The sequence below is a fragment of the Pogona vitticeps genome, chromosome 4, assembly GCF_051106095.1.
Source record: "Pogona vitticeps strain Pit_001003342236 chromosome 4, PviZW2.1, whole genome shotgun sequence".
In the NCBI taxonomy this organism is placed as follows: domain Eukaryota; kingdom Metazoa; phylum Chordata; class Lepidosauria; order Squamata; family Agamidae; genus Pogona; species Pogona vitticeps.
In genome coordinates this window covers 34,956,004-34,962,682 of record NC_135786.1, presented here as the reverse complement: position 1 = coordinate 34,962,682, position 6,679 = coordinate 34,956,004, and the positions used below count along the sequence as shown (strand labels likewise).

General features: G+C 42.2%; 1 long non-coding RNA gene across 2 annotated transcripts in view; it reads left to right on the top strand.

The window, feature by feature from the left end:
- Positions 1–6,679, top strand: part of LOC110073342 (uncharacterized) — an 80,191-nt gene that overhangs the window by 30,768 nt on the left and 42,744 nt on the right. The window lies entirely within an intron of this gene.

Genomic DNA, 6,679 nt, shown 5'->3' with positions numbered 1-6,679 from the left:
AACTCTCAAGAACCTCCTCCAGTACCACAATTCAAAGGCATCAATTCTTTGGCGGTCAGCTTTCTTTATGGTCCAGCTCTCACTTCCATACATCACGACAGGAAAAACCATAGCTTTGACTATTCGGACTTTTGTTGGCAAGGTGATGTCTCTGCTTTTTAAGATGCTGTCAAGAATTCTAGTCATGAATTCTATGACCTGCAGTAAAATTCTGTGCAGTAAATTGGTCTTGTTAAGGGTTTCAGGTGGTTACCATATCCTCTTCCAGAAAGATTCAATTTCTTCCTTGGATGTTCATTCCTCCCCCACAATAAAGATACTAAACATATTAAGTCATCATGGGAATGTTTTTGTTTGTGCATATGATTCTCTTGTCCCCTAGTTTTCTCTCCTGAAAACACTATCTACTTTCGTAAATCCTGGTTTTCCCTGAAATATATTTATATCCTGAACTTGGAATGTCATTTCTTGAAAGGAGCTTGCTCCCATTACTTTTGACCTGTTGTTGTTACTCATTGTGCTCCTTGTTAGTTTTCCTGACGGGAAAAATCCAAGGAGTGATAAAAGAAGATGATAAAGGTAGAGTGGTCCTAGCCGCCTAGAGTGGTCCTGACCTGACCAGATAGGTGGGATAAAAATAAAAGAAAATAAATAAATAAATAAGTAGGAAATATAGTACCAAAATGCTTCTAAACTACAGTAAAGTGTCCTTTAATGTCTAGGAGTAAGGGGGAAAATGTTGTTAATCCAGGTAAGTATCTTTGGTCCTACTTATTTTGCTACTTCTAATCAGTAATTTTCCCTATATCTCATTATGACAGCTGGAAAATATTACCAGCTGCGAAGTACCCCAACAAGTAACATTTCCAGGCTGCACTCATTACATTAAAAATGTAACTGTTTACAGGTAAATATGTCAGTCATAGCTTGCTTCTTTCAAGTTCTGCTAATATCTCCAATGTGTTCTCAGTTCCTCATAAGTAACAACCTGAGTCCTCTACCTGGCTTCTCCAATTTGGTACCCCCATAGTAATGTTGAACTACAACATCCATTATAATGAGTATGGGATTTGTAGTTCAATGTAATTATATGATAGGATTTGGAGTTCAGTGCAATGGTATCATGACCAGGTTAAGATTTTCTCTTTTTAGTGAAGCTTAAATATATGTCCAGGCTTTCTAGGTTTTCTAGCTTGGCTTCCATAATCTTTTCATGGTGTAGGGCAATGTTTAGCAACAGAGTAATGTATGACACAAAAAGCCCATGTAATTTTAAATTTTATATGAGCTTTAATTAGGCAACATTTATATAAAAGCTTTTGCTGTGTCAATTAGTTGATTGACTGTCGTCTGCTTTCTGGGTTAGTGAAACTTGATCTTCTGTGAATGAATTTGTTTATTGGGTTGGGGGTGGGAAGGGACCAGGGAATGGAAAAAAGATTGAATTAAATGTTGTATGCTGAGTGACAAGCTACATTTGATAGGGCTTTTAGTTTAATTACTTGTATGTAATTAAGATATTTATTCGTCAAGAAAGTTCATATTAGTGAGATCTTGGAGAGAACCTTGTTTGTTCATGACTTTTAGATACATTTATAATATTTTTAAAAACTAGAGCACTCTGTTTAATTTAAAATTGTAATTTATTTTCTAATCTCCAGAAACCATTACACGATGGGCCACAACCAATGACTTCTATCTTATGAGAAGCAAATACTTGATATTGTGTAGCTGGCATATTTTTATTCTTTGTTAACCACAAGAGAGCTCATGGAGGGAAATATGTTATCAACATTTATTAACAAAATGTATTGTTCAGTATCCATAACCAGTGTCTAAACAGCTTGATAAGTATGCCTGTTGATTCAGATAATACACCCCCAGCTCAAAGTCCTGGGAGCCATTCAGACGTTTGGATGTTTTATTTCATAGGGTAATACTCTCGGTTTTGTAAAATGCTCCATGTATCAAAAAACAATTATTTTCCTCTACTAAAAATTTGTAAGGACCATGGGCTACAATTTTGAACTACCTGCATTCATACAAATGAGAGGATCACAACTCTAAAACAAGGTGCACCCTCCCACACACCTTGTTTTCAAGCAGTTGTTACCAGCCTTGTGCCCCTAGATGTTCTTGGACTAAAATTTCCAAAAGCCTTACCACCTCGCTGTGCTGGCCAGGATTTCTGAAAATTGTACTGTTTTAGATGGGGGGGGGAGCTGTTTTATGGAAACCAAAGTGACTTGAATAATAAGTAGTTAATTGTGTTCCTGTAGCTTCCTACTAGGCTGTAAATATTTCTAAACTGGAAAAATTACAGGAACCTTTTTCCTGACAGATGGAAATCCAGAGTTTGGATCATTACCCTCATGGAAAACTTATTTAATCGGATTAAGAAATTGAGATATACAGATTCATGATTTATTGTGGAGCATACAGTTTCTTTTATTAATCTTATATAACAACTAAATAACATTTTCATGTCCCTTCTCAATCCTATGCCACACTTGAGAATGATAAATACGATTCTTTTAGTTATCTTTTATTATGTCCCATCTCTTATCTCAGTGACCCTGAACCATGCATTTTCATCAACGTAACTTCTCCTGGTTTTGCTACAACTGTTTGCCAGGACTCTAGTTTTTTGCATTTTGCATGTGGTTTTTTTAAAATTATTGTTGTTGCACTTTGTGAATGTATATGTATTGGGCGGGGGGAAAGCAAAGGTTTCTTGTTGACTGGTTCTGATTTCTGGTCACTTCCAGTTTCAATTGGAGCCCCTGGACCATTCTCCAGGGGTTTCTAGAGGTGGAAAAATGCCTTCCTCTGAAGTTGTCCACCCTAGTATACAAGATGTACGATTTTGGAATTACTAGCAAGAACCTGTTCTTAAAAGACAACACCTCTTGTCTTGATAACCACACCATAGCTTTCAAAAACTTGAAGGAAGTAACAAGTTATTTGAAAGAAGTACTTAGAACTCCATAGAGTACCCATAGATACATTCAGCAAGAATGTTTTGCCTCATGATGAGATTTATTCCTTTAATTAGGCTTATATACTGGTGTCAAAACCCAAACTATACACTAATCTTGTGTTAATCCTACCTAGAGTTGACACACTGAAATGCATGCAATTTGTTAGTTATAACTCACTCCCATTGACTTCAATAGGTCTAATCTAGGCAGAACTATTACTGGACTTGGATTTCCTTCAATGTTCAGAAAATAGTTTATGCAAAGCTCCCTTCCGAACCAAATCAGATACTATCACATCCCAAAAGATGGTATGAGGAGAGTAAACAAGGCCCCTTTCTTGCTTTCAGCTGTGAGTTCCTAATCTTCCCCCTTCCTCCAGCAACCTGATCATAACCTGATCATGCCTGCCTCCCGTTAAGCCTTATGTTTCTTCCTCCCATCTGCTTTCTTGGCTTTTGCTGTAGGGAATGCAGCTTTTCTATCATAGAATTATAGAATAATTGAGTTGGAACGGGCCTATAAGGCCATCAAGTCCAACCCAATGCTCAATGCAGGAATCCAAATCAAAGCAGATCTGACAAATGGTTATTCAATTTTCAGTTGAATGCCGTGTGTATCTTCCATGTATCATTTGGTATGCTGCTCAGGCTACAACCCTATGGCCATTCTATATTTCTATGAACTTCCAGAGCAGTATCATGCCCACTTCATGTGTGAGGCAAGCTTTCAGGCCTTGTAGGCAGGAACTACAGTATATGTTTCAGATAACCCACAGTAAGTTCTTGCATTAAAGCAGGATGTAGAGCAGTCCCTGGGAAGCCCTGCAGGCTGGCCAGTGCTGGGGGGCTTATCGCCACTGGTGACAGTGCCAAGGTTGGAGCAAACTTGCCCACTTGCCAAACTGGAAAAAAACAAACAAACTACTGGACCTGCCCCCACCCCCTGCAAAAACAGCATGACCATGGAATAGACTCATATGTTGAGTTCCGACCCTAGCACCATAAGTAGCTGGGATGCCTTCTAGCACTGATTGCCTAGGACAGAAGCCATGATGAAGCGTAAAAATTGAACCTATGCACACTTTTAAAAAATGGACCAAAGCTTGCATCATGTGAAATAACCAAAATCACTGTAAAGTGCAGTCGTGTGCCATGCTAAGAAAAATAGTATTTCTCTAATTTCCACATGTAAGGCTTACCTCATAATTGAGTATCTCATATTATCTATTTCAAAAATTGTGATCTGTATAGATCAGGGGTCTCAAACTCAATTTACCTGGGGGCCACTGGAGGCAGAGTCTGGGTGAGGCTGGGCCGCATCACATTTTCCAAGAGCCCGAGGAAGCAGCCCAGGAATGTCCTTAGCCCGGCTGGGACTCTGAAGAGAGGGGGGGTGCAAGACCTCGTCACCAGCCACAGCCCCCTCCAGCTCCTTTTTCACTACCACCACTAGCAGCAGTAGCAGGATGAAGAAGCGGAGAAGGGAGGGAGCACTGGTGACTGCCTAGCCAGGGGTTGAGGTTGAGGGGAGGAGGGAGGAGGAAGGAGGGCACGACATAAAATTTAAAAAAACTCACAGAATTCACCTTGCCAAAGGAGAAAAGCCCCCATCGGTACCCACGAAATTAAACAGAATGGAGTGGGGCCCCCACAGATGCATGCGCGCACACCCACCCACACACACATGCACATGGTGGTCCAGCAACCTTCCTCTGAGGGGGGGCCCCCTCAAAAAAGACACACTCAGCAGCAGCAGCTACCCCCACCACGACAGAGGGGCAAACTTTGTGAGGTGAGCCCAGGCAGCCTCCAGAGCCAAAGCAGCTGAAAAGGTGGACGAAGAGGAGGAGGAGGAAGCACCACCGGGTGCTGAGGCGGCTGCTGGCTGGGCTGGTGCTGGGGGTGCCGAGAGAGAGAGAAAGCCACAGAGCTGCTTTCCTGGAAGAGGCGGAGGCGGCGGCAGCTCCTCTTGGCGACTTGGAGGCGCTCTTCGAGGACAGGCCGGGAGTGAGCTCCGCTCACAAGCATGGCTCGGCGGTGGCTCGGCCACTCGGGGAAAAGGGCTGGCAGTGCGCCTTGCTCACCAGCTCTCTCCCAAGACAGCTCCTCTTGCACCCTCCATCCAGAACTGCAGCCCGGCAGACAGGCACGCTGGCTGGCAAGCTGCAGTTCCAGATGGAGGGTGCAAGCGGCGCTGTCTTGGGAGACAGCCGGCAAGCGAGGCGAGGCTTTTTTTTTTACTCTTGATAGCAGAGGACGCGTGGGCACTTCAGGGACAGCAGGCAAGGTGAGGGCCACAAACTATCATCCAGCGGGCTGCAAATGGCCCCCGGGCCGCATGTTTGAGACCCCTGGTATAGATGATACTGTACAAGGAAAAACAGAGGAGTTGTATCTGTAATATGAAGATTCATTATGATCAATGTACGCTTCGTTTGCATTTTTAAAAATCCCTGTTGAAGGATAACTCTCCTCCCTCCCACACAAAGAAAAGATTACTACCCTTTCCTTTCTCTCTTGTCAATTCTTCTGTGCATTGATTGCCACCAATTTATTCAGTGCCCTCCCTCAATTTTATGTGAATGCTTTCACAGAAATGATGCACACAATACATGCCTATTTGTTATGACGCACACTCTTAATGCTGCCTAAAGCCCCCCCCAAAATTTCATCTGTTGTCTCCAGAGCAACCCATCAGTATAGGGCAAAATGGCAGTGCTGAGGGGCATACATAATATTCTTCTCTGAACCTCACTAATGTTATGATTTGGCAACCAAAGTTTATTTTCCCGGAATCCAGAGAAGATAGTTGGGAACCATTTTAGAAAGCTGTTAGCATTAATATAGTTTTCTCTCTCAACATTTTGTCAGCAATATGGCGAGAGCGTTATGAGGAAGCTCTTTCCCTCAGTTGGCTGTACAGTACTTCTGAAGTATTTGAGACATGGTCTGTCTCTGTAGGCCTTAATAAGTATTTACAGTGGGTATGGATCAAACAATAGTGTGAGTAGTGAGCTGCTGATATCTTTGGCAACTTACTGTTGACAAGTGCTTTATCAAATGGAGATCACTATCACAGTGCTGAGGAGATCTAAAGCAGTGGTTCTTAAACTGGGGTCCCCAGGTGTTCTTGGACTGCAATTCCCAGAAGCCTTCACCATTTGCTGTGCTGGCCAGGATTTCTGGGAGTTGCAGTCCAATATCTGTGGAGCCAAGTTTTAAAAACCACTGATCTAAAGCACTGACTTGTGCAAGATAGTTAGCTGTTTTTTCCCCCAGTATTCTTTTAGAACTTGGACTGATTTGTAAACTTTATCTCTGAGTCATCTATCTATAAGCATTTATTTGATGGGAAAAGGACCTGTGGATTTGAACAGGAATATAATACTAATATTAGAGGAAGAATAGAATAGGACATAACCAGATTCTCTCAGAACAAATTTAAGAAGCACTGGTGTGTGAGGGGATTCACACACACCAGTGTATATGCTGTATCAGTCAGAAACTATTGGAGGTTTTACAACCGTCTATGCTGCCTGGAGAAGATGAGACTGGGAAGGACCTTTCTGGGCTGCAGTGACTGTCAATCTATCCAGCACTACCTAGTAGTTCCCTCCTGCCTCTTATTGCAAAGAGAGTCCTGCCTCTCTGCTAAGATCTTTTCCCCTCTCTAGAGTCAGTTGAAGTCTGTTGTTGAAT